Source organism: Erinaceus europaeus, chromosome 2, assembly GCF_950295315.1.
Source record: "Erinaceus europaeus chromosome 2, mEriEur2.1, whole genome shotgun sequence".
Lineage (NCBI taxonomy): Eukaryota > Metazoa > Chordata > Mammalia > Eulipotyphla > Erinaceidae > Erinaceus > Erinaceus europaeus.
In genome coordinates this window covers 103,312,670-103,326,217 of record NC_080163.1, presented here as the reverse complement: position 1 = coordinate 103,326,217, position 13,548 = coordinate 103,312,670, and positions in this window count along the sequence as shown.

The window sequence follows — 13,548 nt, the reverse complement described above, 5'->3', positions numbered from 1 at the left end:
CCAAGCCATCAGTAAAAACACAAATCATGGTCAGAATTGAACACTGCATTCTGTCTTCAAATCTGGGATTCAATATGCAAAAAAAAAAACTGTCCTTTGTTTTGTTTTGTTTTTCTTTTTTCCTAGCATCCTAATCAATCCTCATAGGAAATCATCACTACTTTGGAAAATATCTGACTTGCTTTCTTATGCTAAAATTCAAACTAGGAACCACTAAACATAGGGCTTAAACAGAACCCAAACTTGTATACCGTAATAACAATGACTAAATAGAAATATTAGTAGCTCATATGTATTAACTGATTATTCTATATAGGTCAATACTCTATACTGATTTTTAATATATATAGTAATAAATAGCATTAGATGTTTCCTAATGTTATATTAAGAAAGTGAGGCTAAAATAGTATTTTTTTTCAAATTCATGTACCTGAATAATAGTGTCAACCACCATGACAATGCTGTGCCCTTATTCTTTTTTTTTTTTCCTCCAGCATTATTGCTGGGCCTCAGGTGCCTACACTAAGAATCCACTGCTATTTTTCCCTTTTGCTGCCCTTATTGTTTGTCATTGTTATTATTATTGTGGTTGTTGCTGTCATTGTTGTTAGATAGGACAGAGAGAAACTGAGAAAGGACAGTAAGACAGAGAGCAGAAAGCAGGGAAAGACAGACAACTGCAGACCTGCTTCACCACTTGTGAGGCGACCCCCCCACCTGCTGGTGGGGAACCAGGGCCTTGAACAGGCATCCTTAAGATATTCCTTGCACTTTGCACCATATGTGCTTACCCCGCTGCGCTACTGCCCAGCTCTAGTTTGTCCATATTCTTTAAATTTATTTATGTTATTTTGTGACTAAACTACTTATTACAAAAACTGAGGATTTTTAAACCAGTAAAGAATATTATAATATATGATACATTAGAGGCAATATCTCAAGTCTAAATGTAGTAAACAAATATATTTTGTAAACGATAAGAAAAATCCTGAGTAAAAATTGGATTTTATGAAGTATTATATGTATTGAATAGTAAGAATATGAATAACAGCATGCTAAAGTGCTAAATGTTTGAATTATGATATTACAGAAGACAGGAAAAATATGCAAGTGACTCTCAGAAAAATAAACAATTATAGCGGGACCAGGTTGTGGTGTAATCGGTTGAGCACACATGTTCCAATGAACAAGGACCCAGGTTTAAGCCTCTGGTCCCCAATTGCATGGGAAAAGCTTCACAGGTGAAGCAGTGCTGCAAGTGTCTCTCTGACTCTTCCTCTCTGTCTCCCCATTCCTCTAAATTTCTGGCTGTTTCTATCCAATAAATAAAGAACAATAATAAAAAATTTTAAAAACAACTGTATACAGCATTAAGATATATATATATAAATAATATAGGAAATTATTTTTACAATATGCTTAAAAAGACAACATATAAAAATATTTAGACATAGAGCAGTTTAAATTATTGTTAGATGAGTCTATCCATTTCTGTGTCGTTAATGTCAATGAAATAGTAGTCTTAAAAATTGTTTGGCTTCATATATTAACTCTCTTTTCAATCACCAGGTTCCAGATGCCACCAGGATGCTGGCTAGGCTTCCCTGGATTGAAGACCCCACCAATGTGTCCTGGAGCTCAGCTTCCCCAGAGTCACACCCTACTAGGGAAAGAGAGAGGCAGACTGGGGGTATGGACCGACCAGTCAACGCCCATGTTCAGCGGGGAAGCAATTACAGAAGCCAGACCTTCTACCTTCTGCAACCCTCAATGACCCTGGGTCCATGCTCCCAGAGGGCTAGAGAATGGGAAAGCTATCATGGGAGGGGGTGGGTTATGGAGATTGGGTGGTGGGAATTGTGTGGAGTTCTACCCCTCCTACCTTATGTTTTTGTTCATTAATCCTTTCTTAAATAAAAAATTTTAAAAAAAGAAATAGTAGTCTTAAATTAGTGCTATATCAACCAGCATCACGTCAATTGTCAATTCATACTTTAGACTAAGAATATTTTTAGAGTATCAGATTAAATTATTTCAGATTAGACCAAGTTGGACCACCCAAACAGCTCACTTGGATAGCATACTACTTTCCCAGACCTTCCAGCCCCCACCATGTTGAAGGAAGTTTCTGTGCTATTGATTCTTACTTTTGCATTCTCTCTCTCTCTCTCTCTCTCTCTCTCTCTCTTTCTCTGAAAATCTGGGAAGACTAAAGTAAACTGCATTTAGTGGTATACATTTGGTTTATGTGTGGACATTAAAATGGGAATTTTAACCTATTAATTTCACATTACTGTCCCACATAACTAAAAACTGAATCAAATACATTTTAAGAGGTTATCAATTTCAATTAATTTTAATCAAAGAAAGTTTGCTAGCTATTTGCAGTTATAATTTCTTACTTGTGAGTAGATTTCATGATTTCTAAATGTTTGTTTAAATTGCTAAGGAAACTTGAATCACATAACTCAAAATGTAAATCAGTGGTATAAGATTTGCTGACAAACTTCTGATGCTATAGAAAGATAAACACAAGAAAATCTGCCTTCTTTTGCAGGGCAAAGTAAAGCAATGGGTTAATGAATTGAAATACACACACACACACACACACACACACACACTATAACCTCTTTAAAAAGTTTTAAAGTTAATTATGACTTAAAATCCATGTTAATCCCTTCTTTTTTCATGATTAATGCTGGATAATATCTTTCAAATCCAAAATTTAATTTTTTTTATCCTTCAGTTCCAGGAGGTGCCAGTGGTAGTGGGGAATTGACTGTTTAAACCTTCTCCCAGCCACGCCAGAGCCTAGTCCTTATGCACCAAAGCCAAGTCTTTATTTTTTAATTACAACAGGAGAAAGCCATTCTTAAAAGAATAACCATTGCTTTTAAGTTACTAGACATTACTAATCATTCTTTTAATTGAGTGACAATACTAGTACATATTGTGCTCTTGAGTTTGATTAGTCTTTTTCTAATGTATGGTTCACTGTTACAAAACCATAAGCAATCACCGAGAATTATATTTGTCCATATTATACTTTAATTATCTTTTACAATTTGTTTCATCAATCTAAAAATGTATGTCTGCAATGATGGGGAAGTTATCTGAATAAAATGTCCTCTTTTGACCCCTCTTCACCATTGTTGTCTAGATCTGTATGATTCAAGGTAGCTACCATAATATAAATGTTACTTTAAAATGAATACTATTAAAAATAGCCACCACTATCAAAACACTATTCTTACTTTTTATTTTTCAACCTCCACAATCAAATAATCAGAAACTGGGTAGGAAATATTTCTCCAGGTTTTTTTTTTCAATTTTCATGACTTTCAAATTGACCAGTCATAAACTTTTGCCTGTATTATTACAATATCCTCTGGATTGCTACAATGACCTCTGTGAGTCTAGTTTTTGATTTCTTTCTTTACTATGTGAGTCAGCTGTGGGCCCTCTAGGTTGCTGCCATATATTCTGTCTTGAGTCAACACCTAGTACTCTCCTTTTTTCACTTTCTTTTATCTTCTTAATGTTCCTACACTAGGATAAACACTTCTGCCTCAAGAATTTTATATTTGCTTTTTGTTTTTCAAGTCCTCATATCCTGCAGCTGTCATTATCCTCATTTTGCAAGTATTAATCCCTTCTTCCCTTCTTTCCTTTATTCTCTACTCAAATACTCCTCTTCTGAACCTGAACACACTACACAAAATGATCTTTCTCCTTCACACATATCATTTTGATTTACAATCTGAACAGAATAATTCCCTTACTGCTTACCCTGACTTATACTTTGATAGGTTTCCTAGACATATTTCTTTACATATAAGTTGTAGTCATATTAATGATTTTGTTTACATAGCATATGTACAATATGGTTGAAATGGAGGCTTTATGGAAAACAGTATGGAAAAGCCTTAGACAAATAAAAATGGAAAAATATTAGGCTAGTCGTCCAGAAGATGACACAGTAGATAATCCATCAGACTCTCAAGCATGAGGTCCTGAGTTCAGTAACCTGTGGCACATGTACCAAAGTGATGTCTGGTTCTTTCTCTTTCCTCCCATCTTTCTCAACAATGAATAAATAAAATCTTTTTAAAAATCTTAGGCTAAAACAATATTCTAGGTATACACCTCAAAAAATGAAAACACAAAGTTGAAGAAACTCTGTACCCCTATCTATGATGGCTACATTAGTCTTAATAGCCAAGGTATAACTTAAAGGTCCATCAACAGAAATATGAATTAAGTTATGGGATATATAGTTAATGGAATGCTACTTTGCTATTTAAATAAAGATATTGTATCTTTTGGGAAAAATGAATGAAACAGGAAGCAATTATCAAAGTGAAGGAAATAAGTATGTAAGTAAATAAGTAAGTAGGAGAACATAAAGCCAGATGGTTTAGCTCATGTGTAAAATATAGGTAATTAAAGCATATGGATTAGCAAAAGAATAAGCAACCAACCATTCTCTAGGATTTCATGAGAAATATAGTGGTTATAGGTACAGAAATTTCATGGTGGGTACTATGAGAAACTATACTCCTTGCAGTCTTACAATTGTGTAAAAAAATATTAAACCAGTAATAAAATAGCACTAAAAAGAAAATATGATAAACCATTAAACTGTTTCACATAAACTCTATTTAATGTAATTAACCAAACCCCTGTAACTTCTACAATAAACATCTGTGTTTCACAAGCATAAAATTAAAATATCATAGATACTACTCCTTTAATATGAAAGATCATATTTATAAAGAAGAGGAAAATTAAAAGTGAGAATTGTAAATGTATAGGATATAACCATTAATATGCTTCTCAGTTGATACATGTACTTACAAAACATTATGAAAAAGTTTGCTTTTCTAGTGAATATTGTATAATCAAACAAATGCAATTTCAGCAGAAGAAATTACCAGAGGTAATAGTTACTATATTTACTCAAACTCACTGACATACAGACATTTATAGAGGAGTTGAACAATATCAAATTGTTAATTCAGATACTCATTCTATCTCTTGTATGTTCCAGATGTACTTTATGTTGGTACATTACTAATTAGACCTACAAAGAAGTAAGACTTAATTAAGAATATTTGAATTCATGCCTTTGTTCTTGCTTTACATCTTTCCATAAGATTAAAATAACAGTTTAGTAAAAATTTTATACTGGCACAGAAAATATAATGTATTTATGTATATTTCCAATGTAAACTATGTGTCTCCAGTGCTTGTCAAAAGTAAACAAGGCTCTATATGTCTAGGAACTGCAATGTAAATATCATATAAGTGGCTGAGAAAGCTGTGGTATATATACACAATGTAAATATCATATAAGTGGCTGAGAAAGCTGTGGTATATATACACAATGGAATACTATGCAGCTATCAAGAACAATGAACCCACCTTCTCTGACCCATCTTGGACAGAGCTAGAAGGAATTATGTTAAGTGAACTAAGTCAGAAAGATAAAGATGAGTATGGGATGATCCCACTCATCAACAGAAGCTGACTAAGAAGATCTGAAAGGGAAACTAAAAGCAAGACCTGATCAAATTGTAAGTAGGGCACCAAAGTAAAAACCCAGTGGTGAGGGGTAGGCATGTAGCTTCCGGGGCCAGTGGGGGGTGGGAGTGGGTGGGAGGGATGGGTCACAGTCCTTTGGTGGTGGGAATGGTGTTTATGTACACTCCTAGCAAAATGTAGACATATAAATCAGTAGCTAATTAATATGAGGGGGAAATCAATTGTATGTCTTAAAGTTTCTCAAAAGACAAACTGAATCTTTTTAATATATAGACTGTGAATTTGATATGCGGACTCTCTCAAAAGCCTAGACCAAGTAGATTAGAAGCTTCCAATAGCACAGCTATATACAAGATACTGGGTACTGTCCAGCAAACCATAACAAAGGGACTTTTCAAAGTTAACCCAATTAACAAATAATGTGATGATAATATTAACTATTGATTGTCTTTTTGAACCCTAAGACAGCAGGAACCTCACATCTTCACTATAGAGCCCCTACTTCCCCCAGTCCTGGAACCCTTGGATAGGGCCCACTTTCCTGTATGCATCTCCCAATCCAAACCAAATAACATTGCATCTGCCGATCACAACCTAACCAAAGCAACGATTGCTACCTCAACATGCTTCACCTCAGAATGTATCCAGAGACTTCACGTGTGGAATGACAACCCTTCAGCTTCATTACTCGGGTGAGACCTTTCCTTTTATAGTACACTCTAATTTCATCTCAGGTAGTTCACTTTCTAACAAAGTCCCATAACCTAGATATACACCAGTTTCTGTGAGAGAGAGCTTATGTGCACACGTATCCATAAACTACTGCAAAATATATACCTGAAAGCAGGACTACACTAGAGTTTACAGTTCCAGATGCCACCAGGATGCTGGCTAGGCTTCCCTGGATTGAAGACCCCACCAATGTGTCCTGGAGCTCAGCTTCCCCAGAGTCACACCCTACTAGGGAAAGAGAGAGGCAGACTGGGGGTATGGACCGACCAGTCAACGCCCATGTTCAGCGGGGAAGCAATTACAGAAGCCAGACCTTCTACCTTCTGCAACCCTCAAGGACCCTGGGTCCATGCTCCCAGAGGGATAGAGAATGGGAAAGCTATCAGGGGAGGGGGTGGGTTATGGGGATTGGGTGTTGGGAATTGTGTGGAGTTGTACCCCTCCTACCTTATGCTTTTGTTCACTAATCCTTTCTTAAATAAAAATTAAAAAAAAAAAATAAAAAAATAAAAGTTAAGCCTAAATGAAAAAAAAATCATATAAATCTTGAAAATTATAATACTTATAATTTTCTTATTTAATCAATATTAATCAATATTATTATAAATATTTATTTAATCAATATTCTTATATTATATTTATTTTTCAGCAAAGCAAAATTATAAGTAACATAGACCTTTACCTTATAGTCATTTCTCTTTTTCTGTACACTCTCATATACCAAGTACATGTTTTATTTATTTTAATTATGTCATTCTATCAGAAAATAGTTCATTCTATTACTCTGAGTTGAAATATCAAGAATGTAGCTTTATACATAACATTCCACAAAACTGCAGATTTTCCGTTATACTGATCTTTACTTATTTATTGGATAGAGCCAGACACAAATGGAGAGGGAGGGAAAGGCAGAGACAGAGAGAGATGGCTGCAGCCTGTTTCACCGCTTGTGAAGTGGCCCCTGCAGGTGAGGACCACAGGCTCAAATCCAGGTCTTTGTGCATGGTAACATGGGAGCTTAATCACACGTACCACTATCTGGCCCCTCCTTTATACTTTATACTAAGTATCTTGCTAATAACTAACTTTTACCAGTAAAATTCCTCTGGATATAATCATCTATTTTACAATGACATATCTTGTCCTAACTATGTAAAACTCTATACATCCCAAAAGGCATTCTTCCAACTACAGTATGATGTTAGAATATAATGAAATAATTCGTGATGTATACCTCATATGTACAAACTTGACTGCAGAAAAGGAAGGGAACGATACATCAAGCTGCACCAATTCAATATAAATACACCTAACACATACACACAACAACCACCCCCTCAGCAAAGCTATGAGTTGTAGGGAGAGACAATCATTTGGGATGAAAAGCTATCATTGACAAAATGATGGGTTTCATTTGGAAAATCATAAGTTGTTAATGCAAAGGTACAATACCACACTTTCTCAATTCTAAGACCAATATATCTTCACACTTTAACATTTTTTAAATTAGCCTGAATTGGAGGACAGATTTAAAAAAGAAACTTGCCAGTCATTTATGCTTTTCCTAAAAAGGCTGATGTTAAATCAATGGAACTTTTTATAGATATTGACATCTGAGAATTGAGGAAGCAGTAAACTATGGATCTCATAATGGCTGATACTAGCAGTAGTCTAAAGCAATATATTATCACTACTACCACTGACTATTTGTCTCCATTTAGAGAATAGTTCAGGCAGTGAAGATAATAAAACTAAAAAAACCAATGTAGTTTTGGAACATTTCTTTATACCCTTAGTAATTACTTTAGCTTTACCTAATTTTCTGAACAATACTTAACAAAAGTGCAAAAGCAAATGTTATATTAGTGACAATATCAAAGTTAGACTCATGTTTGTTTTTAATAATGAAACTGTTGAGTAATAGGCAGGCAACTTCATTAAAATGTTAAAATCAAAGTTACCACAATTTAAAACAATGCCAACTTAAAACCTCATGAAATTAACAGCATAAATTGAGAAAACTAATTTGAAATTTTCTAGATAACATTCATAAGCACAGATATCACTTTTTTTCTTTTGCCTCAAGGGTCATCTCTGGGGCTCAGTAACTGCACTATGAATCCACTGCTCCTGGAGGCCGTTTTTTGCTGCCCTTGTTGTTATTATTATTGTTGTTATTACTGTATAGTACAGAGAAAAACTGAGAGGGGAAGACAGAGAGGGAGAGAAAGATAGACACCTGCAGGCCTGCTTCACCGCCTATGAAGGGACCTCTTTGCAGGTGGGGAGCTGGGGGCTCGAACCAGGATCCTTCTGCTGATGCTTGCGCTTAGAGCCATGTGCAATTATCTGCTGTGCTACTGCTTGGCTCCCTGCTATCACTTTTAAACTTTCATTCAGCAAAACCAATGACTGCCACCAAGTCAAATAACATCACACTGGTTCTATTCCCTACTGCTTCATCTTACTGTCATTCTTGTGGAAGTAAATTCTTATGTCAAAATTCTGATCATTCTTCAAAAGCATCTTTCGGTCTTCTTATAGTCCCTTCTCAAAAAGTGTATAAGATCACTGCTGTAATCTTCAAATTTAGGAGAAATTTCTGCTCCCCTTCCTTCTATGAACTGAAAGTAAATAGAGGCTTTTGTTGTGAATATATTTTACCATGCCTCTTTACTTTAGCAGTAGAAAAATGTAGTATGTCATATGTGGCTATAAAAATACAAGACTTTTCAGTCTATATTTTACAAGCTGAATCATGCTTCTCTCTGTATATAAGCTCTAAGTTTTTCTGGAAGATTTGAGAAGAAATTTATCTTATTCATGGAACTATTCAAGATCATGTTTTAAAAACATTAAAAAATACCTTAGCATCTTAATTTTCAAGAGTGCAGTCATTCCAAGGGCTATCAATGAAAATATTATAATATGAGTAATTGTGATTTGAATATGAGAGTCATTCTAGAAAGTATAAGTCATAGTAAAGAAAAAATAAATAAATCCTTCATTTTAGAATGCTGGAGCTAGTAGGGGGAAAAGAGAAATATAAATTCTTTTAAAAAATAAAAGGCAAAACAAGGCAGCAGTGGGCCTGCAAATACCTCAGTTGGAAGGGTACCTACTTTGTATGCACATGATCCAGGTTCATGAACTTTCACTAAGGGTGAAGAATCTTTAATGTTGTGGTATATTTCCCACTCTGTTTTATTCTCTTTCTCAATCTATCTGAAAAAGTCATCCCAGGGAAAAAGTGTAGCCCTAGTGCAATAAAGAGAGAGAAACAATAATAAAGAAAAGAAATGGGAGGAAAGTAATAACAGAGAAAATGCAACGAGGGGGAGTGGTAGTTAAGTGCACATAGTACTACGAGCAAGGACCAAGTTTGATCCCCCACTCCCCACCTGCACAGGAGAGTGGTGAAGCAGGTCCATAGGTGTTTATCTTTCTCCATCTGTCTGTCTGTCTGTCTGTCTGTCCATCTGTCTATTTATCTCTCCCTCTCCTCTCAATTTCTCTCTGTCCTATCAAATAAAATTGAGAGGGGGAAAAAGGCGCAGGAGTGGTGGAGTCCATGCAGGCACTGAGTTGAAGAAATAACTCGTAGCAAACTAAATAAAAAACAAACAACAAAAAGAAAGAATGAACAAAAGAAAAAAGAAAGGAAGGAAGGATGGAAAGAAGAAAAGAAAGAAAGAAAGAGAGAGAGGGAGGGAGGGAGGGAAGATGGAAGAAAAGAAGGAAGGAAGGAAATGCAACAGGGAAATAGTAGTAGAGAACAAAAATTGAATAATGGGTGAAACCACACATAATAATTATCTGTATTTCCAAACAATATTCTAGGTGACTAGCCACTTATAATAGTGTATGATGCATAAAATTTTTTCTCCAATGTCACTCTGTTGATAAGGCTAAAGAACAAAACAAATTGTGTATAAGCATAGCTTCAACATGAAGTGTTTTTTGTTTTTTCTTAACCAGATCATTTGATTAAAAAGTCATTCATAATTATACTAGATCTACACAATTCTACACAATTCTCATATATGTAACAAATTTTGTTTAACTTTATCAACAATTATTCTTTAATAATTGGCTTTTATCCTTTTGTTGTGCTTACAATAATCATTGAATTGCCTGGGATATGACACAAATTCAGTCCAGGAGATCAAATATGCCAGAAGAATGTTCTAATTCTCTATTTTTCTCTATCTAGAGCTCATTGGAAAAAAAATCATTTAAAAATAAATTTCTCTTTGAAGCAAGAGATATAGTTCAGTGGTAGAGTTCATGCAAAACATGCATAAAGCCCTGGGATCCAGCCCTGCCATATGCCCCCTCTCCCAATCCCCGTAATATCATACTTGTACCAATAGTGCTATTCATATCTGGCCAACTGATTTGGTATGTTTTCTATCAATATTAATAGTAAAACTATGAAAACTGTATATGTCATTTTAAATTATACAATATGAAGTCCATATGGCATGATTTTCAGTTGCATTTACACAGTTTATAAATATAATCCCTTATATGTTGTATGTGAGTTAAATTTTTCAAATTATTGTATGTATGTTTTAGTATTCATCATGCCCTCACTTTTCATTTTTACTCAAACTCTTTCAGTAAATTACAAATGGTAGTCAATTCTAAAAGTAATCTAACTTTGTTGTTCACAGTTTTTTTACCCATTATCAGAGATACAACATAAACTAGACCCAGTAATGATGAAAATATAATGAGGTGACGATGAAATATGATACTGAGATAATAGGGGGGAAACACAGTAAAATATACATACTATTACTTAGAAAATTCAGCCACATATTCACAATTGTAAAATTCCCTGGCAAAAGCATAACACAGTAAGTAATTTGACAAATTCTGACAGATGCATAGTAAGCAAAAGGACAATCGGCTGATAGGACAAACATTAACAGATAAATAGAACTTCTTGCTATTCTCTACTGTTTCAGAAGATGAGTAGTGATTCTACCAACAGTTCTTAAAGGGGGTCACAGTGGAAAGGAAACAGGGTGATCTGTGATGCTTTTGTTTCTTTGCCACCATGGACAATATGTTGAGGTAGGTGGCAAAAGTATAAAACTATTTCAAAAGTGACCACACTCTTGATCAGTCCTTTCTTTAATATATCAGGAGTAACTTTACAGACATGTGTATGTCATAGTGCACTATAAAACTCTTGTTCACCTGGCATTTTGAGAACTCCTGGGGTGGCATGCCATGGAGCACTTGCTCCGACTAAGACTGTCTCCATTTGATAAATTTATTTCCTGACAGCTGACAAAGTGCCCCTCTGTATCTGACAATCCCTGATGTGGCTATATCAGTAGCTCCAGGATGAAGTTCTCTAAACTCTCTGAAGCTCCAAGTCTTGCTTTTACTTTAAAATGACTATTTCAGTGCTTTGAAAGATCTAAGTAGCTTATTCTCTCATCTTTTAGAAATTCAAACTACTCTTTATCTTTAAGGATAAAACTTCCCTCATAGCTGTGTTCCTTATGTCTTTTTAACCTGCTGTTTTCTTTTGTGATAAGATCTGTCCTACTGAAATAAAGTTAAAGTGAAAACCTAGGAAGTCCCAGGGAGGACTGAGATTCTAAGATGATCTAGTGCAGTGTGAATGACCATATTGAAAGCAGTACTGGACTATTCTGGACAATGAATTCTCTCACAATAACTAATGTGAAATACATATATATTCACAAAAACTATCCCAATTCCTTAATTATCAAATAAAATCAAATATGCTAAGAGTGATGTGATACCTTTTAACACCACTACAATATAGTGCACCTAATAAAATATCTACTTTTGTCAAATGATCCTAGTTATATCGCATGTTACACTGAATTTCACTTGCAGTACTCTGGTGAAATTAGAAAGAGTTTTATTCATATTTATCTAATAAGGTGACTGTAATTCTGTCTAAATTTGTATTTCCCTAAAACTATAATTGATAGCACAAGTAAAAGCTAACATCACCATTATAGTCTTTCACACTATAACATCTTTATCATTATAATATTACATTTCTAAAACTGACCTATATATGCTGGGGAAATTTCTCAACTAGTATAGTCTTAGGTTTGCATTACTAAGACATTCAGTGTGATCCCCAACAGTGCATTACCAGAGTAGTGTCCTGCCTTCTCTTTCCCTTTATTATTCTCTCATGTAAAAATCTGTCACGTATGAAATAAACAAACAAACATATTTTAAATGACTATCTTGTTACATTCTGTATGTTACAGAGTAAATGCCAGACCCTAGAGAACTTTACGGACTGGAGGTCAGGTGTAGTGCTCTGGATTAAGTGCAATAGTACTAAGTGCAAGGACCCACACAAGGATCCTGGTTCCTGCGCCTGGTTTCCCATGTGCTGGGCAGGAGGGGGGAGGGGATAGCTTCACAAGTGGTGAAGCAGGAGTGCAGGTGTGTATCTTTCTCTATATATATCCATCTCCCCACCCCTCTCAATTTCTCTCTGTCCTATCCAGTTGGAAAAAAAAAAAAAAAAGGCTGCAAGGAGCAGTAGATTCATAGTACAGGCACCAAGCCCCGGCAATAATCCTGGAGGAAAAAAAGAAAGAAAGAAAGGAGACAACAACAAAAGTTAAATTCTAGTCTACTAGTTTTTTTTCTCTATAAATAGAGGCACAAATTTCTTAATTTAAAACTTAATTTATATCTTTTAAATGCTAAATGAGTGTGTTAAGTGTATGGTACTATAGTTTAGAGAGAAGTAAAATAAAAGATACATCTTATTTATGTATACATTGAAACTAACATGGATCAAACCAGTGGAACCTGAATATCTAGAGTTTTTCTAATCTATTTGTTTCTGTTAGTTATTTTCACGCATTTTATTTTTTTCAGTTACATGATGCTTAGAATTGACTTATTTATTTTGTAACCCTGATGACTGGCTATAATAGCCAATTCACAATAACTTATTATAGTTTATTATGCAACTAAATTGTAGCAATTAATATAAAAATACAGATATATTCAATCCAAATTTTTTTTTCCCTTTTGTTGCCCTGTTGCTTTTATTGTTGTTGTAGTTATTATTGTTGTCATCATTGTCAGATAGGACAGAGAGAAATGGAGAGAGGAGGGGAAGACAGAGAGGGGGAGAGAAAGATAGACACCTGCAGACCTGCTTCACCACCTATGAAGCGACTCCCCTGCAGGTGGGGAGCTGGGGCTTGAACCAGGAGCCTCATGCTGGTCCTTGCGCTTTGTGCCACT